Below are 25070 nucleotides of genomic sequence, written 5' to 3'. Positions count from 1 at the left end.
CTTCCCAAACCACCCTCGGCGCACTCCACCAGAGGGAGAGTGGCGTCAACACCGTTCCATGCAGGGGTGGCCTTGAAGGACCTATGCAGAGCCGCCACGTGGAGCACTCCTCACACGTTCGCTAAACACTACTGCCTGGCTGAAGATACCAACAAAGAAACTGCTGTTGGACAGGAAGTGCTCCGCCACCTCTTTGCATAAAGTAGAACCCGCCTCCCTTCCCACCTTTCCTTGAGTATGTAACCGTTGTGTTGCTGCATGGTAAAGGTTTGATCAGAGATGTTTTCTGTATTATGCATATATGTATATGCTGGTGGCATGTTTTTTTTTTTAACTGCTTGGTATTCTATTCAAGCATCTGAATCTATGAAAGATCCAATGCTAGAGAAGTCTTAGTTAAATACCTATAACTGTATTTCTCCATAATTGATATTTCATAGATTCACATGCGCCCACCCGTCTCCCTTGAGAGGCTGCACCTATGCTCAGCGTCCATCATACTGTATTTCCTACAGTTCAAAATCTGAAGATGGCTGCCTGGGGCGGAGTTTAAGCCCTGCCACCTCATTGGTTGGGGTTATAAAGGACCAAAGTGAGGTGTAGGGACTACACAATAGACTGGCTCATAGGCTATAATGGACTATATACATTTGTATTTGTATTTATTAGGCTTATATAGCGCTGTATACCAAAGTGTTGCACATTAACAACAGGACACATATTTTTTTTATTTTATTTTTTTTATTTGATATGGATAATAAAATCATCCTTTCAAATATAAAACCAAAGTAGAATATTTAACAATTTTTCATTAATGGTTAGCATCATTTGCATAAAGAAACAAAACATTTCATTTCACATGAAAGCTAAACACCAGTCAAAACAACTACAATCAAGGAGCGAAATACAAATATAAAATCTAATTAAGTTGGAGCTTCTCCAAAAAGCAACTCATACTAGGAAAAATCGCCTCAAGAAAGCTAATGATTGATACTCGTGTAGCTAAATCCGGGAAATTACATATATTAGACCAAATTTCACTTGTAGACATAAATGCAAACTTAGACAGATTACATTTTTAAAGTGAGCTGACCTTTGACCTGCTAGCATAGGACAGAATAAAATGCAATGTTCCAGGGTTTCATGCTGAGATGTGTCCATACAAAAATGACAGAAATCTGCACCTTTAGGAACAAGTTTGCGTCTGGCTAAGATTTGTGTTGTCGGCCAGAGATTAAAGCAAAACCTTAAAAATTGATGGCGTATGTGTGAATTTGGGCACTTTAGTAGATAGGGTTTGGGTATATTCAGAGCTTTTATACCAAAGACACGAGTATCAAAATCTTTATACTGAAGACATGATGTACGATTTTGGATCCATTGATATTCAAACAACTTTTGATTCGCTCGCACTGGGTTCGTTAGTAATAATTCAAGAGTGATGTTTGCGTAAGCTAATGAATTCAAAACCGTATTACACCACATTTTAGAAAAAGCATGTTCCTGGGCTAATAGATGTTGAGCCAAAACGGGCAATAGACTATCAGAAGTCAATCCCAGGATCGCCTTTCTAAATAATGCGTACATCCTCCAGTTGATTTGAGATTCGAGCGATGTAATGCCTAGCTCGTGCCTAATTAATGGAAGAGGGGCGCTTTTAGGTAACTGCAATAATTGTCTCCAGAAAGTTGCTTCTATAGTTCGCCACCATTGGGTTTTTTTTGGTTGCATAGTATGAAGCCCATCAGAAAGAGAAGGGATTACCTTCTGTTGATAAAATAGCAAAATATGCTTCAGAGTAAATTTACCAAATTTGCCCTTCAAAATCTTTGCTTGCGATATGAGCATACGTAGTTTGGAAAATATCTCCATTTGTAATTCACGAGTTGAATGCGAATCCTGTATGAACACACCTAAGTACTTATACTGATTTACCTGGGACAACAGGTCACTATGAAAGTACCAGGTACTTGGTTTTATTGTTCTGTTGTGGTGAGGTTTGCAAATCGAGTTTTTTGAGTATTGATTGTTAAGTTGTTTATGACTACATATGTGGCTAAGGTATCCAAGAGTTTTTGAAGGCCTATGGGAGTTTGAGATATGAGGATTTAATCATCAGCATAAGCTAGATAACTAATAGTGTGGGCTCCCAGTTTCGGTGAGTCACTTGCAATGTTTTGAAGGGAGATTCCAAGATCGAAAATAAAAAAATTGAAAATCAAAGAAGCTAAAATACATCTTTGTTTTATACCTCTGGCTGTTTCAATAGAGGACGATAGGAGGCCTGCCATGGATAAACAAACCTGTATAGTGGTGTTGGTGTGAAGGAGCTTGATTAAAGTGAAAAGAGAGTCGGGACATTTATGACACTTCAATTTATAAAAAAGAATGGCTCGATCAATAGAGCCGAACGCTGCTTTGAAATCAACGTATGCAAGATATAGGACTTGGTTTCTATCTGCATACTTGGATCTCAACATATTCAGGACCATAAGATTTGGAGATGTTCCCAGACCCGCAACGAAACCTGTTTGAAAAGGGTCTCTTAAGTTCTTTTCCTTGGTCCAGATGTTAAAGTCCCGTAGGATGAGCCTCGTGAAAATTTTTGCTGGCGCATCCAGTAGCGCAATCGGCCTATAACTGGATGGTAAAGATCGAGCCCCCTTTTTATAGATGGGGACTATTATGGAATGGGTCCAGGTAGGAGGTAGACATTGGGTCTCATTGATTGTAACAAAGATCTTATGCAGTATTTTTGCCCAAAGGAGTGGATGTTGTTTAAACATTCGATTGGACAGGCCATCTGGACCACAAGCACCAGAGTTGCTAACTTTAGCAATATAAAAACTAATGTCATGTATATCAAAAGATAGGTGAAAGGGCTTCTGTATATCAAAATCCATAAGGGAATGATTTACAGGAGGCTTAGCATAGACAGATGTGAAGTGAGCAGCCCACAGTTGTTCAGACACACCATTGGCTTGTGAAATTATTTGGAGAGAGTTGGTATTTTTATTCAGGAGAGACCATAACCCAGCTGCGTTTTTGGCAGATGCGGACTGAAGAAGTAATTCTCCATCTGCTTGATGCATTTGGGCCTTGAGGGATCTAAGTGCATTTTTGTGTCTTGTGTTGATGGTTTTTAACAGATCAGCCCTCAATACTCTCGGCCCAAGCATAGCTTGACGTTTTAAAGCCAGCGTGTGAATTTTTAGTTGACGAACATTTGGGTTAAAGGCATGAAGCTTTGTACCAAACACTTTATTTATGTTTGACGGTCTACAAGATTGAAAGTATTGCATTAATGTTGAGTACTGCGTTACTTGCTTATTAGAGAAAAGGTCCAGAGCACCGTTTAGGTCAGTCAAAGGGTGGACAGACCATCATAGGCGATTTCCCTTATTGTTCAAGGTTAAATTTCCATGTAAACAGGGTGTCGATATATGGGTATATGAGTCAGAGTACCTCCATTCAGCAACAAGTTGATTATGGTCACTATTGACATTAGTGACTACCTTAAAGTTATCAATGATTCCCAACACCTCAGCATTTACAAAAATGTAGTCAATGATCGAGGTACTATTTCCTCTCGACCATGTGGAGTGCGGAGGCGAGTCTGCAGGAAAGGCTCCGTTGAGCATCACAAGGTTCTAATTTGAGACAATTGCCAGCCACTTCAAAATTCTGGGGCGATTTATAGAATTTGTTTGGAAACAATTTAGGTTTAAATCACCCGCTTGGATGATATTTGTGACTGACGAATCCAGAGCTACCAAATTCAATAAGTTTGTTAGAGCCTCTAGGAAGCCTCATCAGAAATGCCTGCCGCATTCCAATATACATTGATTATAGCATAGCTGACACCATAAATTTTGAGCCTGATCATTTGAAGAAACTGATTTGGAGTATGCCAGTGCTGAGCAGTTATTCCCGGACCCATTTTAATTGCAGTCAGAAGACCAGAAGTAGGTCGACCAGCGATACCTCTATGAGCAGGGTTAAGAAATAGAATATGATTATCCCATAGAGGGGGGGGAGTCATCCAAGTTTCCTGAAATAGTAAGATGTCATGACATGCAAGATCATTGTTGTCATTATTAATTAAATGAGTAAAAACCCTGGTATTCCAACTGACAAGTGATGTCGAATGAACCATAAGTGCAGAAGCTAGTTATTGTGAGTGAGCATATGAATGTGACTGAGAACCATATGCGGGAGTAAAGTTAGAGACGCATTGTTTATCATGCGTCAAATTTCTTTTATTATTAGGTAGTGTGTTCTGTTTAATTGCATGGTCATTGAAAGAGTCAATTGAAAGTGTGAAGCCAAGAGGTTGAAGTTCTGACCTGGCCTTCCGTATGAGATTTTGAATCACTCTTGATTGGAGCCATAGTCTGACCGACGTTGTTTGCTGTGGGATCAGAAATTCAATCAGAGTTATATCTTCTGAACTAATATCTTCAAGAGATCGAATATCTGAGAAGATAGTCAGAAGAGACTTTCTGTTAAGACTGAATTGTAAAGACGGCAATGGATTACAAGCCAAGAGCAAAGAAAAATTTGCAGGAGGTCTGCCTATCAACTTTGAAGTTCTTTGAGTTACCTTCACAGGGGGAGCTGTGAGAGGTTTCGGAATTACATTAGATAGGGGGTATGAGATTTCGAGACGTTCTGCAAAAGTTAAGTATCTCAGGAGTGAATTGAGCTAAGATTGTGTGAGGGTCATTTGTTGCAGCCACTGTAGGATGTGTCAATGATGCTTTCACTGTCATGGAGGGTTGGCTAGGCAAAGACTTTAAACTAAGTGGATCAGGAATAGGAACAATAGCTGGTGTGGGAATTTTCAGGAGATCACAGGGGAGTTTAGACATATAAGCTTCAACCGCTAATTTTATTCCCGCTGCTGAAAGACATCGGCGGAGGATTCCGGCAAAGAAGGGGCCGCAGTAGTTAAAGGTTGCATTCAAACAGCATGAGGAGCTGCCTGCAAACCCAATAGAGGATTAAAGGGCTTACAGCTAGCTTGTGACTTCAGAGTTTCCAATAGTTGGTTCAGAGGTGCATACTCTTGTACAACAGGGTGGCTAGGCTCAGCAAAATTAACATTGTTGATTTTTTTGCTGCTTTTTTGATAAGTACTTTTTGGCAATCACCCGAGCGGTTGCAATAGAGCTCTTTTTTTGCTAAGTGTAAGTTTTTAATAAACACTTTCGTTTTAGCAGTTGTATTCTTAGTGCTCAGTGACATGTTTTTAGCTAACTTGGATGAGTGGACCAGATCTGCTTTCTGATTGGTTTTAGCAAAGATGGTGTATGTTTGTGGGTTTGTAACACACTGTAAAACTGGAGGTGGTAACAAAGGACAAGGACAAGGATTAGCAGAGCCCATTTCTTGTGGGTCAGGTAAAGTGGATACTGCCACTGCGGATTGAGTGGGCTTTTTAGCCTTCTTTCGCTTTGCTGGGCGCTCATCTGGGTCAATAATGATTGGAGGTTGTATTTGATTAACCTGTGTTTTTAGCGCTTCATCTTGGTCACTATTGAGGCCTCTTTCAGGGCACACAAATTCAACATTTTCACCAACTGGAAGAATAGTGTGGTCAAACTGAGGTAGGCATTGTGTGTCAGCATGTGACGTTTGTGTTGCGACCGTGATAGTACACGATCGAGGCTCAATAGTCACAGGGTTAGTTACAGGTTTGCAATGGTTAGCAAATATTTTTTTCAGCAAGGACATTTGGAGTTGTAATTTCGTATCCAAGGAGTCATAAAGTTTTGTTATTGCAATCAAAGAAACATGTAAGGCATCAAACGCAAATTTGGTGATTGCTTGGTTACTATGTTCAATACAAGCTGGATTGTCAGTAAGAGGACATTGTGGATCTTTGCCACTCTTATTGCAAAGGTGTTATTTACAAATACATTTCCGGTAGGGATCTAATTCCTGACTGGTCACTGTTGACGTAATAGGAATAGGTAGTTCATTGCCACGTGGGGGAATAGGCCTACGAGGCGTTGGAGCACAAAAGGAAATGTTAGAAATGGTGGAACAACAACTTGAAAACATAATGGGGGATTTTGACAGATTATCTGAATTCAACTGTGGGGAAAAAGAGGTGTTAGACATATTGAGGTTAATAGGTGCAACATTTGTGATTGTCATGGACACAGAAACAGGTGCACCTTCAAGTTCTGCAGTTGGCGGGACATTTGCAAGAATGCTGTTATCAGTGATAGCATTGAGACCATTTAAATTTGTGTTTGCTGGACCACATGCAACAGCAGAGACAGGGATGTGCTCAATAGTTCGTAATGGGTCAACTGGATGATGTTCGTGTTCAACAGCAGATATGGGCTCAACTACAACGGAAAGAGGTTCAACAGGTAACATTGGGCCGATTGGATCGAAATGCTGATCACCTGTTGATGATGAAACCTCCTTGTCGCTTCCAGGGAGTTGTCGGGAAACAATTCCCATTTCGTTCATTAACAGAGCATGCTGAGTTATGCTAAGAGCATCTAAGTGATCATGTGCTTCGGGTGGCACAGGAGGTTGAATAGGACTTTCTTTGCAGAATTTGCAAATGTCCGTGGCGTTGATTTTCCCAACTGTTAATTTCACTCCTCTTATAAAGAGGAGTGACTTCGGGGTGGAAGCAGTTATGGAGGGTTTGCTTTTTGTAACCTTTGGCATCAGAGGCTTGAGACCAATGTTCAAGGAGGTTGGCATGCCGGTTTTAAGCGTGTTCATCATGATCCAAGGGGGACAAAAACAAGAAAAATCAAAAGAAAAATATATATTGGGACGGGCCCCCTTTCCCACTGCGCCGCGGCGAAGCGGGACTTCAGGGGACTTGCTGGGTGCACGCGCGCAGTCTCCCTTAAGTAGGTCCGCCTCCGTAAGGTAAGGCACAGCCTTCTGGGACACGTAGTTGAAGATCCGAAACGAAATGCAGCAAACAGCGGAGATTCCCCGCGGCAAAGCGGGACTTCAGGGGACTTGCTGGGTGCGCGGGACTTACAGGACACATTTAATATAACGGACACATTTAATATAACATGCATTTCTATGTAGCAATGTGGCTATATTAAAAACATTTTAATAATTATCATCACCAAGGATTCCCAATCTGACGACGGGGAATATTCAAGCATGTGAATCTATGAAAGATACCAATGCTGGAGAAATACAGTTACAGGTAAGTAACTAAGACTTTGGATTCAGTTTCTTGCCTCTTATTCCTGATTACCTGCTGGGGCTGTTTATCCACTCAGATTTGATTAGTTGAGGGAACATCGCAGGGGGAAATTCTAACTTGGGTGCCATCTGTCCTAAATCAAAAAGTGCTCCTATTCTGCTGTGATGTGTATATGCCCTCCGTGAAAGTTTAACCCAGTGCATTGCTCACATTCTAATTGTAATTATCACCCCATTGGTGATTGCTGCCCTATATTAAAAAGTGTATGATTGCTTTTGAATTTTAAAATAAATAAATATTATATTTTGCCAACCAGCCTGGTTCATGATCCATGGTGACCCAGGGTTTTTGAAAAGGGGGTGTGATATGAGTGATGTACCATCTCAATATTGAATCAATATAAAAAGATGAGCATTTCCGTTGTGCGCTGCATACTAGGCCGAGACCAAGGTGTGTGTCGCCCGATTGAAATCCTTAACATAAGTAACTGAACTGCCATTTGGCTCCTTTTTCGCGGGAGCTCAAACTTTCTCAAAATCTTGGAGTTTTGTATTGTAGTGTATTGGTATATAATATTAAGTTGTCTACTTCTAGTGAAATGTTTTCTAAATGATTGTGTAATAAATTAATAAGTGTTTTACCAAGAAACCTTGAGTATAAGTGTCTACTTGGACCACTATAATTGAAAGTCCTCTGTGTAATTACTTGTACTGCTCACGTTCACCCTTGAGATAAGCCTGGCTGCTCAGCTCGTTACCAAAAACTGTGGTACAGATTTATACCAAAGGTTGGTTTGGGTAACACCTGTAGTCTAATTGTGTAGTGGTCCCAGAGGGTACTGCATGCAGTTCTCCCTAACAAGGGACAATACAGAAGTGAAAGGGGGGGCTATAGCTGGTGAATTGAGAGAGATTTGGAAGGTAGAATAAGGTTTGTTTTTAGAAAAATAGAGCAGTTCAAAAGAGAAAATCGGTTTTAAAAATGAAAGGTTAATTTTGCTTAAACTAAATTATTTAGACTCTATTGTTAAAGAAAGCCACGGTATGTTCAAAGATTGATTTGCAATGTCGACCTTTTCCTGCCCGGTTCTGATCTATGTGGGAATTCATTTAGATTACTCCAAATATTACTAATGAGTTACAGGATGAGGTGAATGAAAGAGTTGCGTTAACACTAGGAAACAAGAACAAGGTGCACAGAGAATTGGAACAGTCTATACAAGTTATCAGGGTAGGGCTAGGGTTGCTTAGAGAGTGGAACAAAGACAAACGTCAAGATGGGTTAGACTATGTGTTATGTAATGGGCGATACTCAGTCCACTCTTAAATGTGATATTAGGAACAGTCAACCGGGTTCTGGACTCCAGGGCGCGGGTCACCAAGTAGCAGCAGACTCTCCTAGCAGAAAGACAGCTGGGCCTGTCTGGTCAACGGAAAATCAGAACAGCTGGATGGCAGGGTTACGGCGGCCATGCAGTTGGTGGGCAAAAAGCCAGGCTGGTCTCAGGATGCTTCCCAAAAGAATACCACAGATTTTCCCTTTGATTATTTGGGTTTTTTAGTGGGATTTCTGGATTGAGGTCTTGCTGGGATGGTCAGCAATGCTTTGGCCTTGCAGTGGAATCTGTAATCAGTAACTTTGGCTTTGCAGTGGGCTCTACAATCTGGCAAGATGAGTGTAAAAGATCAGGAACGCAGGCGCAGGAAATTCAGGAAAGAGTGTGTGTCCAGAGTCCTGTCAGCCACCCTTTTTATAGAGCGTGGTGACATAATAGAATTATATGGTAGGGCAGGCTTAGCTAAGTACGCCTCTAAACCACTGGATTGGTCAGAGGTGATAGTTACCACTTTCCTTTCAGCTGGTTGGTTTTCAAGTGCATGATGTCGGATTTATGATGTGAGTTTTACAATGTCCGGAACCTCCCACAGTTCCTTTAGTTAAAATCCAGTTTTGCCATAAATGGCACATTTGTACAGTTGAAGCATCTTAACAAATTACGTAAGCTAGTCCAACTCAACAATTTGTAAGACATCGTTTTGCCCTTCTAATAATTTTTAGCAATTTTTATTGTGAAATATTCAGTCTAAAATTCTATAACTTTACATGTGTTTATGGATTATCATCAGGCATTTCAGTATTGAATTTTACATTGGCATCAAGTACACTTTCCTCGGAATACCCAATTCTCTGCCATTTCTGTTCCCAAGCTGGCAGTGAAGGCTACGTCTTAATTTAAAACCCACAAAATTACATTAAAACTGTCAACTTTTTACATTCCTGTGAATTTCTGTTACAAAAATAAGTCTTCAAAGTTTCTTAATAAAATTGCCTTTTGAAACAAATGGGCATCCTTTGTCCTTCACTGGAACCATTTTTTTCTCTTCAGCTACCTCTGTCAATTCAGCCCAGTGTGGGGAGGGGTTTTCCCAGTTTGATTTGAAGGTTTTATGGCCCCCTGCAATTCACAGGTTGTTGTCCCAGAAGTTCCATTGTAAGAGGCCTCAGCCCAGGCAAAAGTCTGCCAGAGTAGCAATTGTGTGTTCTAGCATCGACTGTGAAGTGCTTTCTGTTGCTGGCAACCACCAAGCAGAAACCTGTTTGGGGCTGATTTCCCCCACGTAGCCAATTCAATTTAATTCCCTATTTTATTTATTTTAGTTATAAATCAGAATAAAGCCTGTTGAATAAGATCTCCCATATGTTTCACAGTACAAACCCCCTTCACATTGCTACATAAGGGCAGGGCCTTATCAAACATACTTTTAAACAAGTATTTTTCTTCTTGCAAAAGAGCATTTAAACAAGTGGTGACTGCTGACATTTTCCTTGCAGATTCGGTTTTTCTCTTCCCTGTGAATTCCCACATTGTTTTGGAGCCAGAGTTAGTTTCTGGTATGCAGCACTTGGTTTAAATATAGATGCACTGAAATTGACATAGGCCCAGAGAGCCAGGGCCTTTTTGACACGTTTATCTTTGATATTTTGTAGCCCCAAAAGTAAAGCATTTCCTATGTAGCTGAAGTAAAGCTTCTTTTGATTTCTTCAGATCTGAACAGCCTGTTATTCAGGAATGCTGCTCTTGCATTCTGGAGCACAATGTGAATGTGGATAAGCATGGCAGGGTTTAATTAATAAAAGTATTGTGATGAGGAACAGAGGAAAAAGAGCATCAGGGTGGCGCCATATTAAAATGTACATTTCCCTTTTTCAATGAGAACTTTGGGCTTGCAGCAAAGCAGCGTTGCTTTTTCACGCGCCTTCTTTTGTACATGTAAGAACATACTGCCAGGCTTTCTCAGTGTGCCCCCTTGTTCCATCCTGCCCAATATGTGCTTGGTAAGATGGTGCAGCCATCTTTTTTTAGTTGTAAAACTGTTTTGCCATGAGGCAGTGGTGCTCAAAGGAGCCAGCGCAGCCATTTTTCTGTTTCTGCTGAAGTGCAGCTGTGTAATGGATGGGGTACAGTTTAGTGGGTAAATATATCCCACAGTTTGTAGATCTGAAGTTAGCATTGAACACAGTAAACTGACACAGACTATGGCAGAAACTAAAGACCTGGAACTGCCCAAAATCTCTACTAGAACCGATAAGGACCCTATACTCACAAACTTCAATAAGAGTACGACTATCTCAAGAATGGGCAATGTCAGCTGAGATGAAGACAACCGATGGCTTAAAACAGGGTTGTCCGTTAGCAGCCACCCTATTCATTCTGTACATATATCTAAAAATGAGTGAAGTTGCTACAACAGGATACCCACCGAAATAAATTGGCAACAAAATCCCTCACATGCTATTTGCAGATGATATCCTCCTTGATAAAACAGAAAAAGGCCTTCAGAACAGACTAACAGCACAGAGTCTAACAATCTATCCATAAATCCCCAAAAGACTCAAGTGATGCTTTAACCAAAAACCTCAAAATGAAAAAAAAAAGTTAGAGAACAAATTGCCCCAATAACAGTCAAATACCTTGGTGTATGGGTAAATCAATCGGGCACAGAGGCAGGGTGGACCGAGCTTCTAAAACCAAAAGCCCTGTCACTGGCACGCCAAGGGTTAGCCATACACAAAAATATGGGAAATTTTCATTTAAACCCAAGATGAGCTTCTACCGCCAAAAAGTAGTGGCCATCCTCACATACGGGAGTGAGGCAGCCCTGAACATACCCCGACAAACTTGGACGCAACTCGAAGCCATCTTCTCGAGGAAAATCCTAGAGTTACCGATGACCTCTCCGATGCCTCTTATTAGATATGAGCTGGCATTGCAATCAATGGAAACCATAGTACTCTGGAAGGCATTAGACATATACAGGAAAATAATATCGAATGATAAGATACCATCTATTGATTTCCTGAGAGACAAGCCAGAGACAATGGAGGAAGCCGAGATAACCTCTGAAATGCTGACGAATCGTCCAACCAAAGCCAAGATTAAAATCCAACGAAATGACTGGATAGCCACAATGGAGTGGAGTGGGGATGAGGGAGAACCAAATGGATATCCTTTCAAACATGGAAACAAGGGCCCTGAATAATCTACCAAACTATCTAGCATGCTTCCCAGACCAATAAATAAGAAACACCTTCCTAAGGATCAGATTTGAACGTACTGCCAACGAGAGAATACCCGATAAACACTAAACAAATATCTTCAGAAGATGCATACTGCAGATTTTGCAAGAAACCAACACAAATGTAAAAACCTTTTCATATCATCATGGCCTGTGAGGCACTCGGTGACGTTCACTCTTTGCAAACATGTTACCACAATCTAACACTAAACTATCTGGCCCCAAGAGATGGGCATACATTGTCCTAGGTAATGACAATCGCCTAACATTTGGAATAATACAGTTTTGGTATTCCGTTATGACAATATAACAGAACATCGAAGCGACCCTTGAAACAACAATGGACACGAGATACGAAAAGATCTAATGACGTGAGGAAAAGGGGGAAAGAAAAAGGGAAATGATTTTTATATATTTATATTTGTTTTCTTTTTAACCTCTTAAGTGCCAAGGACGAGATAGCTCGTCCTTTTTGGCACTCTGTTTTCAGCGATCCCTGCAAAGCAGGGATTGCTCAAAACAGTAATGCAACCCCCAGGCTATGTGAGGGGGAGGTCCCTCTCACTGCCCGGGGGCTGGATTACCTTCAGTTTGCGTAAAGCACGCAGACGTGAAAGTAATTTTCACTGCAGCAGCCATTTCGGGCTGCCGCAGTGAAAATGAAAGGTGAGTCTCCATCTCCCCCCCCCCCCTTGATTTCCGGCTGCATTTGAAGCCGCAGATCGAGGGAGGTGTTGTTGGAAAAGGGAGATTCTCCCCTTTCCAACAACACCTTTTGTGAAAGTATTGCTGGGTGCGGATCAGGCGCAGAGCGTTCGATCTGCGCCCAGCAATGCCCACTAGATACCAGGGATCTGTCTGAGAAGCGGGTGGAGATGGGGGCACATATGTGCTGAACCCTGGTGGCAGATGGCTGATCATCTGCCCCCAGGGAAGGGGGCAAAATAAAAACATTTTAAAAAAATGTAAATGAAACGGGGGGGGGGGGGGAACTAGACGCCAGGGATTTTTTTTTGCCCCTGAAAGGATGGTGGCCCTACCCCTCCCACACCAAGTGGAAAGGGGAGCCACCCCTTGTAGCGCTCCCTGGGGACAGATTTCTACCCCCAGGCAGGAGTACATGAGGTGGCCCCCATCCAATTGGAGGGGGGGAGGGCCACCAGGAATAAGTGTGCAAGCCCTCCAAAGGATGGGGACTGCAGGTTAGGGCCCCCTGGGGGCAGTTGGCTAATCTGCCCCCAGGGATGGGGGCAAAATGAAAACAAAAAAAAAACGAAAGGGAGATTTGGGTGAGAGTGGGGGGAGGGGTTTCACTAGCCACCAGGGATTTCTTTTACAGAAAAGGGGGGTGGCCCTCTCCCCCTCACCCCAAGGGGAAATGGGTGCACCCCTTGTAACCCTCTCTGGGGGCAGATATCTGCTCCTAGGAAGGGACACCTGAGCCCAGGGAGTAGTGCAGGACAGCCCCCCCCCTTATCTGCCCCCAGGGAGGTTTACATGAGATGAGCCCCCCCCTCCAATTGGGGTGGGGGTGGAGAGGTGCACCCCCCTTCACATTAGAAAATTCCCCGGCGGTGTAGGGTGCCCCTCAGCCCCCCTCTCCCCTAAAGTGCAGCCTGCCATTTTCATTTTTTTCTTTACCAAACTTGCCTTGGCTCAGAGGGGCACATTGGTGTGCCAATCTGGCCCCAGGTGCCCAAACCTTACTGCCCCATCCACAATTTTTGATGGCCCTCTCCCCCCACCCCAAATGGAGGGGGGGTGTACCTCACGCAGCCGTTTACAAGAGGCCCACGGAGGCCTGCATGAGGTGCCCCTGCCACCCATATGGGGTGAGGGGGAAGAGGGCCACCACAAAATGTCAGACAGGCCCACCAATGCGTGGGGCAGTAGGTTTTGGGCACCCTGGGGGCAGATTATTGGGCCCATCTGCGCCAAGGGGAGTTGGGTCACCAAAGGAAAACATTGAAAATGGGAGACAGCATTTTAGGGGGGCTGTGGGGCACCCCAAACCGACGTGGAATGTTCGAATGGGAAGGGGTGGGGGCCATGTCATGCAGCCCTTCCGGGGGCCAGATATCTGCTCCTAGGAAGGCATACCTGAACCCAGGGAGGAGTGCAGGACAGCCCTCCCTCATCTGCCCCAAGGGAGGGCTACATGAGATGCGCCGTCCTTCCAATTGGAGTGGGGGTGGAGAGGTGCACCCCCCTTCACATTACAAAATTCCCCGGCGGTGTAGGGGGCCCCTCAGCCCACCCTGAAGTGCAGCCTGCCATTTTCAATTTGTTCCTTTATTTACCAAACTTGCTTAGGCGCAGAGGGGCACATTGGTGTGCCAATCTGCCCCCAGGGTGCCCAAACCCTACTTCCCCATCCATTGGGGGGCCTGTCTGACATTTTGGGGTGGGCTTCTCCCCCGTCCCCAAATGGAGTGTCGGGGGGGCACCTCATGCAGACCTCCCTGGGGGCAGATATCTGCCCGTAGAAAGGGGCAAATGGGTTTTCGCTGGGGGGGGTGAGGTTCAGTAGACCATAGGTAACACATGTTTTTTGGTTTGTTTACAGCTTTTTCTAAGCAAGCAGCTGCAACGTTATGGGAGTACTGTTTTTTGTATTATTCTATGGTTAGGGCCCACTGTCAGTGGGGTGGGTGAGACTGGGGCTGGATTGTTGGTGGTGTGGGTGGGAATGGGCCATCTGGGCAAATATTTTGGTGGGCTGGGACACAATTGCAGGGGCAGGCCACAAATTACCCCCCATGCCAGCAGAACATTGGTGTTTCCCTGGGAGTGGATGCCTTCCATGTGGGTTGTCCGTCTGCAAGCCCAGGCTGCACCTCTGGCTGTGCTATGTTAAAGGTGTCACCTCCGGGGAGGAATGGGGATCCTGCCGGGGCTCCCTGGAGCTGCCTCTGTGCTTAGGGGACGGTACACCCACATGGTACAAGGATGCCAAGACCAGGGACATCACCTCCTACCGTCCTGGATTTGTGGCTGGGCTGCATTGCTGCTTTTCCCTTTGGGGAGGTATTGGCACACTGCTGGGACTCCCTGGTGGGGAGAAGCTGTAATGCAGGGCAGTCAGAGCTCCAGCAAAGTAGGCGGTGATATCCCTGGCCTTGGGCACCCTTCTCCCATGTGGGTCTTTGCCGGGGGTTCTGGGTAATAATATCTGGTCCGATTTGCATAAGTCAGACCTCTGCGGATTCCCACGGGTGTCCTCTTTTTGGAAATGCATGGGGTTCCCTGTTTTCCTTAGTGGCTTGGACACCTGAGGCCCATATCTGTATTGTATGCCCGTCTGGAAAAATCATGAAATTCAGCTGTCGGGAAAGACTTTGGGTTAGGGGTGTTTTGGGCTTTCCCCTTAGCGCCAAAGTAGGTGCACCCACACATGTGAGGTACCGTTTTCATCGGGACACCTCTGGGAACGCGGGAAGGTATGACATTTGTTGTATTTGTGTGGTTTTCATATTGATTTGAGCCATTTGCTGGTGCCCTTTGTCACACAACCCTTTCATTTCCCAAAAGTGCCTTACATTTATTCGCTGCTTAAGGCACCATGCACTTTTGTAACCTGCACAAGTCACCTACCCTTGAAAAGGTCTGCCTGTGCTCTTTCAAAAAATGTATGCTTGCCGTTCCTCACCACATTGGTTTTACTGATTTACACATGCTAAGTACGTCTGTTCAGGCTGTAAGCATAAAACTCCTGTGTACCATGGCTGATTGTTTGGCTTGTGGTAATGCTTGTTTTGTGAAACACTACAAAATGTGTGCTTTCCTAACTGCAAGAGCCGAGGGAATGTAGCGGACCATTGTTTTTCTCAAAATTCATAGAAGCCGTTGCCATATCAAGCCAACTATGTCCACCACATACCTTTCTTTTTTTTTTTTTTTTTGGTCATTTTCTCGCATTTTCCCCAAACTGTTATTTTTCCGTCCACGCATGTCCAATTGGCAAAAATGGCCAAAATTGCCTACCTCTCACAAAACGGTTGATAACCACATCAAAATAAGGTTTTTTTTGTTTCCACTCAACCTGTTCTGGAAAGCCAGGAAATTGGGGAATTCAGCACAGCAAATTTGTTCCTAGCTCTTACAAGGAAAATAAAGACAGGCTTCTTTGTTCATCATTTTATTGGCATTATTTGAAAACACACAAAATGTTCACCCTTTTTGGTTATTTTCTCTCACCCCCCTACAGCAACTTAGGATTCCTGGGTGGCGTTACGACCGCCTACATGTGGGGGGAAAAAAGGGGCCAAATTTGTCCGAGATATCTCATGTAACAAACAAGTTACAAGTCATTGAATGGCGACATACCGAAATCACCAAAAAAGTAATTGGCACTGGGGGGAAATGCCCCTGGCACTTAAAGGGTTAATGTTGTAGGCAAAAATGGTATTGTACGTTTCCATGTTAAGTTCATAATATGCATCAACTTTGTAATAATGTAAAGATTGAAATTCAAACTAAATCATTTAAATAAAAAAATAAGGAAATGTCTCATAGGGTGGTGGACACTAACTGCCCCACAAGAGGAGGCGGAGTATGTCCCATAAGATCAGGGGGAGGGCCCATTAAGTGAGGCCCTACATAATAAAGATCTAACCCAAACACCTATTGTACCTTACTCTGGGGTCTTCCCCAGCTCAGCTAAGTGGTCATCAGAAGACATAGTTATGTCTAGAATATCTTTCTTTGCAGAGTTCTTTGAATCCTAATGCTTTAGAATGTTTTCAAAATACACCTCCAACTGATCAGGCCTCAAGCTCTCAGCGCAGGTCTTCCACTAGTCAGCACATATCTTCAACCCAACCTCCAACTAAGAGGTATTGCACTGTAGACCTTTATGACATGCATGAAGACACAGAGGGAGATCAGGAGGAGGATGAATACTATGGTGGGGATGATGGTGATGATAATGACGATGAGTCAGAGGTTTACACTATAGACTCTCCAATTCCACAAGACTCCCCATACCTGATTCCCCAGTGGATAATCGGCCAGTCTTTAATGATCCAGAACAGGACTGCGAGACTTGTCCTTGGCCTCAAGCCCTGGGATCGTATCTCTCCAGCTCTGAAATCTCTCCACTGGCTCCCAGTGGATGCAAGGATTAAATTCAAAACCCTCTGCATTGTCCACAAGGCTTTCTGGGGCCTGGGTCCAAAATACCTTCAGCTATCCCTCTGCAAATACCTCCCCTCTCGAGCTCTTCGCTCCTCTACCTCCAACTCACTCAGGGTCAATTGTTTTTCTAACAAACAAGCTGGGGGTAGATCTGTCTTCGGTTGGGGCCTCCCTCTAGAACAGCCTCCCTGCCACTCTAAAACTTGAGGAGAACCATCTCCGGTTCCGGAAGCACCTCAAGACCTTCCTCTTTTCTTCTGCCTTCGCTCCCACTTTCCCATGCTGATCTGTTCTCTCTTGGCACCGTGCACCTGGCCACCCTCTGTCTTTTGGGCCCAGGTACTTGCTCCTCGGGTCCTTACCTATGGGCCCCGGGGCATTACCTGGGACGGTAATGCCCCCGACGCGAGGGTTCTATTGCTTAATTTATTCAACAGTCAGTTATAAAACATTCACTAGAAGGAGGCAATCTATATCACACAAAAATATACTTCAGTAGCAAAATGGCATTGAGTACTTTGAAGTAGGAGCAAAAAGGCATAGGTTAACTAAAATAAGATAGTTACTCTTTAGACAGTGCAAATAGTTTGAGTTCACCAGAGGAGCTGATTCAATGCAATAGGTTAGTCCAAAGTCAATAGGCTAAAGTCTTTGCCAAAGTTCTCAGAAGTAGTTTGTAAAAAAAAGATTCATATGTTGGGTCACAAGCTGACAAGGCCTGCAAGTTGCCAAAGTTCCAAGCACTTTCGCAGTGAGAGGTAAGTTCTCTTGGTCAGGTTTTCACAGTACTTTAAAATGAAGAAAAAGATGCAGCTGAAGACTTCTGTTCCTGGCAGATCTCGCTGTTCCCGAGCCTCAGTCGTGGGGACAAGAGGGAGGACGTTGGGGGACTCCTGCACTTGGACTGGTCAAAGCTGGCACTTGGCAAATCTTCAATTCCGGTAGCTGTAGACAAGCATACAAACTGGTGTCCCTCTCCCTAGCTGTTCGGTTTCCTGCAGCACTTTGAGGAAAATGCAACCAGCTCCAAGAATGCTATCCTGGTGGCTTTACGAGTTGATTGGTCCCACCAACTCAAAGGCACAAGTCGTCTTTGCAGGGCTTCTCTGTCGAGATGAACTTGGCAATTCGGACCTGCAGCAGGGCTTCACCGGGAAAACCAACGGTCCAGGAGTTGCAGCAGCCGTCCTCTTGAAGCTCGTCTTCGGTTCTTTCGTTCCACTGGTCGACTCTGCCTTCCAAGCCAAGAGACTCGCCTTTTGTCCAGTTTCCTCACATTCGTTCCAGCCTAGCTGCCACTCACCCAGTAGGGTGGCTGTCCTTGCTGGACAGTCAGCCAGCCCATCACGCCAGAGTGCATTTGGGTCTCCTAGGAGACTAAGCACAGGGAGTTTCAGGCACCTCCCTCACTTCCTGCTCACCCCAGACACTCGGGCGCCAGAGGCTGTCTTCAGTCCTGAAGCCCGCCAAAGGCGATGAAACAAAGGGACCAAAACCGGTTTGGCACGCAGAGCAAAACTCTAGAAGGACCTTTCCACAAAGAAATGTCAAAAAAAGATGACCAGGACCTGTTTTAACGAGGGGCTCAGACGCCATCTTGAAAAACATGGCTTCCGCGATTTAACGCTACTGTTGTTCGCGGTTGGGAAAAATCATGGTAGTTCGTTGTAAAGCCACTGTCACCAGCCATTTCGATAGAAAAGGGTAGCATTTGACTGCTAAATGAATATCTAAACACAGGGGATACTAGGTAACCCCTCCAGCACTATATTATAAGATAGGGTGTGCTGGGTCTAGGAATTTGTAAAGACTAGTAAAGTCAATTTCACTTTACTTTCTCTGGGGAAACAGTAGTTTATCCCAGAGAAGGTATTTAAACCTTGGGAAAGCCTGAAATGCTTCCCTAGGTCACTGCACTGAAGGTGCTGGTTGATGCACATGAAAAGATGATGCCTATGGAGTTTTCTAAGACTCCATAATCAAAGAACACAATAGTTAGACACACATCAAAATACATGAGCGAGTGGGGAAAAAAGGGTCACACTCTCGCCAGGTAACAGAATCAAGTCCTCAAAATCCAGCAAAGTTGCTGGGGTTCTCTAAGTTGAAGGGAATTAGCGCATTTTTGAGAATTCTCCCTAACACTGTCCGATCCCATCAAATCCCATACCTAACCATCCTGTTAACCCAACACTAGGGAACAACAGTGCACCCTCTACCACACTCAATGAACTTGGCAGCATGGCTCCTGAAATCCTGGAGTTAGGACACCGTATTTTACCACATCGGTATATGGATATCCTCAAGGAGGCAAGAAAACCTAACACTAGACACTGTTATTTCCACAAGTGGAGGAGATTCGTAATTTGGTGCCAGTCTAAACAAATAAACTCCATAGAGTGTGCTCCTGCACACATTCTCAACTGTATTTTTCACTTGTTAGACTCTGGGTTAGTAATCAACTCTATAAAGGTTCACCTGGCGGCTTTATCAGCTTTTACCACCTCTCAGAGTAAGGTATCATGGTGGAAAATTCCAGTCATTAAGGCTTTCATGGAGGGAGTCAAGAGACGTTTCCAAAATATAAGGGGTAAGGGCCCTCTTTTAATATGGGGGGCCTATGTCATGGGGGGTATGTAATAGTTTTATAGAACACAAGGACATAGGCTACCCCGCCTGTTTGACACTGGCTGGTAGTGTTTATAGCACAATTTTACCGATCATATCATTAGATCTATACATGAAATAGAGAGCACCAAGTATACATTTACACATTTAATACATGTTATTATCTGTTGTGGTCTAAAAAGACCTAGTGAGGCCGTTATACAAACAAAATCAGTTTTGAACCCATCATTCATGGGAGTTTATACAAATTGTATCATATTCAATATTCATATAATACGCAGTTTGCAATTTGTAACTTTTTTTGCACTGTGGGGGTTAGTACTAGTCGTGACTTAGAATGTGGTTGTTATAACCAAAACATCTGTCTAGTCGACACTTGTGTTTCTGGCATGAAGTAGGCGATTTTGTATTCTAATGCCGTCTTCAGGACTGTGGACGTGGACTGGATGGCGTCATTGGTGTACCCCATTAGTGGAACATCTAAAATTAAAGAAATACAATCAGTACAGTGGTGTCTCTCAACAGGGAGTAGGTGCCTGGTGTGTGCGCTATACGACGTCCTACCTGTGCCATTGATGTCAGTGTCACAGGAGTGGAGAAGATATGCAGAGTCCTTCTATAAAAGTTGCCTTCTCTGCGCCTCTGGTTGTTTAATCCTGTAGCAATCAGGTCTGGTATCTGGCTGGTGCAGCTCTAGAAATAAAGGATTCTATTAACCTTGTGTTGTCTCAGTAATTATAGAAACACATAGCACAATAAAAACGGCAGCTTCTATTGGCGTGCAGCCATTTTGGTGCTTTACTTCTGGCAAACTGTGATTCTGTAGGTGCCAGTCATTTGAGTGTAACTTTCACGAGACCGGCAAGGCAAATGGTCGGCTGTTTCTATTAGCGCGTTGCCATTATGGCGCGCCAAGTGCTGGCATTCTCTATATCTGAGGAAACCGGTTTTCGGCGTGTGACTGGCTATGGGAGCTAGTGAAGGAGGCCCCTTTGTGACAACTTAGAGACAATGTCAATCTATAGCTGTAGCGATCTGAAAAACAAGCCAAACCAACCGCTGCAGTGTGGTCTCTTGTTTTACCTCCGTAGCTACCTATTTCGGTGTGCTGTATCCGCAGAAATGGCTAGTGAGGGGCGCATGCGTGTGTCCATTATGAAGACGCGTCGCATGTTACTGTACGACCGTAAGTTGTATTGCGCATGCGCTGAGAGTAATTGCTCGGAGCGAGAGACTGGTGTCTCTACGAGCCGTTAGAATTAGCCGTGTGTCCGTTTTGATTGCATCGTGCCTATATGGGGTGCCTGCTGTGATTAATAGTTCTCAATGAGCCCGTGGGTTCAGATGTGGATACACCATTTGTATGATGTCCCTGCACATGTGTACATTTTATATCTGTACCACGTAATACTGATGTAGACGTTTGTTTTAAGTATGCATTGAATGTGGTATCTATCTGTAGATGTCATGGATTTAAACAGTCATGTGTTGGTCAAAAGACATTTCAAAGACAAAAACATTTCAATGACATGCAGTTTCTGCTGTTGTGCCACATTTCCCATTTTATGCATTATCTCCACACATTGGCACCTCTGGTGATACTTGCCATTTCATATAAGTTTGTCTTGGAGTACACCCTGTATTGATGGTTTAATGAATTAGGGCTGTTGTCAGGACATGCACTAGTCATACGGCAGCAGGATACATGTATTTCATTTACAAGCAGTTCCATTTGTGGCTAGCATCTGATGTAGTGCCACTTTACTCATTGTGTATTGTATAAGTATTTAGAAGAACAGATTCTATTCAATACACACATTCAACCCATTTTTTTACTGTATCTAAACGCTGTATCCATTTCTGCTCAAGTTTCCTTAATTTCAAATCCCTGTCTCCCCCTCTGGCTTTGGCACTTATGGTTTGAATGATACACCATCTAAGGTCTGTGTGTTTGTGTTTTTCTTTTGCGAAGTGTGCCACCATTGGTTTGTCATCAATCATGTTTTTGAGACATGACCTATGTTCACATATTATTTGCCTTACTTCACGTTTGCTTTTCCCTATGTATATTAGGTCACATGGGCATTTTATCATGTAGACTTATAAGACGGCCTTCTTAGTAGCAATAATATCTATAAGAAGGGTCAGTGAAATTCAGGCTCTGTCAGTGCAGGATCCATTCTTTACAGTTCATAAAGATAAACTGGTTTTACGTACACACCCTAGGTTCACACCTAAGTTTATTTCTAAATTCCACGTGAACCAGTCCATCAAGCTTCCAGCTTTCTTCCAAGACCCACAAAGCTCGGCTGAGGTGAAACTACACACCCTAGACGTGCGGTACTCTACTGTGTGAACAAAACCAGACCACTAAGGAAAACAGATCAGCTGTTTGTCTCCGTAGCTACAGGCAGACAGGGAGATCGCGTCTCTAAAGGTGCCATCTCTAAGTGGATTGTTAACTGTATCCAGCTGTGTTACTCTTTCTGGCAAAACTCTGCCTTTCACGCCAAGAGCCCACTCTACAAGAGGCATTGGGGCCACTCTGGCTTTCTTGGAAATGTACCACTTGACACCATTTGCAAAGCAGCTACCTGGAGCTCTATTCACACTTTTACTCCGCACTACTGCATTGACACCCATTCCAAGACAGATTCTCAAGTGGGACAAGCGGTTCTAAGACATTTATTTGCTCATGCCCTTTTCACACCCCACCTCCTTCTTCTAACACTGCTCGCTAATCTCTGGACAGCATGTGATCTTAGCAGATTCCACAAGCCTCACAAGAGATACATTACTCACCGTAATCGTATTTCTGATGCTTGTTTCTGCTTAGATTCACATCGACCCACCCTTCCTCCCCTCTGAGAGAAGACGCATGGATGCTTGTACTCTTATCTATCTATCTGCTTGGATTATCTGTACTCATGCTACCCCTCATGCTACCTCATGTCAGAAAAAATACAATCTGAGTGTCCTAGACGCGTGAGGGATCATGGGTACAGTGGACGTCACACTAGGGATAGTATTACTGGCACGCCCTGTGTCGACGTCCATTTTTGAGTTTCGAAAAACAAACTGTAATACTCTGCAGCTTCCACTAGATGTCGGCCTATGCACAGCATGTGAATCTAAGCAGATACAAGCATCAGAAATACGATTACGGTGAGTAATGTATCATATATATATATATATATATTTCTGAGGCTTGTGGAATCTGCTTAGATCACATGCTGTGCATAGGCCGACATCTAGTGGAAGCTGCGGAGTATTACAGTTTGTTTTTCGAAAGTCGAAAATGGGCGTCGACACAGGCGTGCCAGTAATACTATCCCTAGTGTGACGTCCACTGTACCCAAGATCCCTCACGCGTGTAGGATCCTCAGATTGTTTTTTTCCGCCATACTGGTCGGAAGCATCTTGCGGAGTTCCCTGGCCTTAGCCATACTTTTGCTGTTATTATAATTTTAATTCTTATTCATTCCCTTCCCCACCCCAACGTCGACCCTCAACCTCGACGACGGCTGGAGAAGTCATCGACCGTCGACTGCTGCACGACGGATCTGGGCCTCGGTAGGCCGCTGGCCTCGGCCCGGGCCTAGTAGGCCGCTGGCCTCGGCCCTTACAAGTAGGGAGAGTGGGGGGTGGTACATACTCTTCACTCTTGATATATAGTTACATTTATATATATTCCTACACTTAGCAGCCCGCTGCCTTAAGGTGCGTATGGAGGGTACCCCTTTTCAATTCTGCCCCAAGTGCAATCGCAAATACCCTTGGGTCGACAGGCACGCCACGTGCAATCTCTGCTTGCCGAGGGATCACCCCGAAGCGAACTGCAGAGCGTGTAGTAGGTTTAAACCTAAGACACTTAAGGACCGTTCGACAAAGCGTTGGGCCCACCACGCCAGGCAGGAGGCCATGGCAGCGGAGGGCGCCTTCAGCGATGGCAGCGACGCCGTACTTTCGGACGGCGAGGGCATTACGGCGTCGAAAGACAGCCGACGAGCGCAGGTCCCCGACCTCGGAAGGTCGTCCGGCAAGGCGGCTATGGGGAAGACCCCCGGCGACGCAAGCGCTACACACCTAACACACACTAAACACACTAAGACCAACCGGACCTCGACGACGTCGACTTCCCGGAAAGAGGCACAAAAAGAACGGTCCGACTCGGTGTCCTCTGGGCGCTCTCGATCGAGATCGCCTCACGACGCAAGGCAATCATCCACTCTTGCCAAGAGTGCCTCGCTACACACACTAACGGAAGTTCGATCGTCGGGAGACGAAGACGACTTCCACCCCCAGGCCGCGCTCCAAGATACCGAGACCGCGGTTAACATCAGTGAGACCCCACGCCCGAAGCACACAGATACCTCTCCAGACCCTCGACGCCAGGCGTCGAAAGTCTCTGGGGCCCCCAAGGGACAGGGAAAACATTTTTCCACGCACGGAGAAGGGGGGAAACAGCGGAAAGCACAGCCTTCCACCCCTGTAAAGCCTAAGCAGACAAGCAAACACAAGTCTACCCTTGAAAATAAATCACCTGCTAAAGTAATACCCTGTTCCAGGGAATGGTCCAGTGAAGACATAGACAGGGTTATGTCTAGGATGTCTTCCTTGGCTGATTTTTATGATAAGAACCCAGAACACTTTCTTTCATATAACCCTCAAGGGGCCACACCCTCAGGCTCCTCCGATCCTATCCCGCTAAGTAAAGAGCCCCGGGTCGAAAGACCTGAACCCTTCAAGGTTCAGCCTTACTCCACTCCATATTCTACTCCACTCCCCAGTTATCAGGGACAAGTTTTCCCTGAAGAGGACCAGGAGTTTGCATTTATGGAAGAACAAACCGGGACAGATTACTATGCAGAGGATGAGGACCTGGAGGAGGGAGAAGATGAGCAGGAAATTTACAGAGTAGATTCCCCAGTACAAAGCGAAGCCCCAGTTACTGACTCTCCAGTTGATAACCAGCCCCTCCTTAACGAGGTTCTCGCTCAAGCAGCGGAACACTTCCACATCGACACCCACGGTGTACAGGAGGAAAGGGACTTCGCGGAGGAGTTTGTAGGAGAGAGAAGACCGGTCGCTCAGACCATCCCTATCCTCAAATCCATCCAACGAAGAATAGATCCTTCCCTGGTGAATCCTAACCTCACCAGAGCTGTCAACCCCAGAATTGAAAAGATTTTCCGGGCAGCCCAGTCTGACCCTCTGTATATAAAGGGACATCTTAAACCAGATTCCCTAGTGGTGACCAACACTAGAAAGAGGGCTGGCACGCCCTTATCTTCATCAGAAGCTCCTCCCGACAAGGAGAGCAAAAAACTTTACGGGTTTGGCAGAAAGGTAGCCTCAACGTCCGCCTACCAAGCAAGGATTGCGAATTCCACCACCCTGTTGGCTAGTTACAATTGCCATCAATGGGAAGAAGTCGCGGCGCTCATTGCCTCTGCTCCAGAACCGTTAAAGGGCCAGCTGGCTCGGATCTCGGCAGAGGGGAGAGCCGTGTCTGGTTGCATTTTAAAAGC

The 25070-nt window shown here is 44.7% G+C and overlaps 1 protein-coding gene across 14 annotated transcripts in view; it reads left to right on the top strand.

Moving 5' to 3' along the window:
• EHMT1 (euchromatic histone lysine methyltransferase 1) overlaps positions 1 to 25070 on the top strand; it is a 2375011-nt gene that overhangs the window by 1882796 nt on the left and 467145 nt on the right. The window lies entirely within an intron of this gene.

This window comes from Ambystoma mexicanum, chromosome 8, assembly GCF_040938575.1.
Source record: "Ambystoma mexicanum isolate Mex_15411 chromosome 8, UKY_AmexF1_1, whole genome shotgun sequence".
In the NCBI taxonomy this organism is placed as follows: Eukaryota; Metazoa; Chordata; class Amphibia; order Caudata; family Ambystomatidae; genus Ambystoma; species Ambystoma mexicanum.
This window is presented reverse-complemented; position numbering and strand designations above follow the sequence as displayed.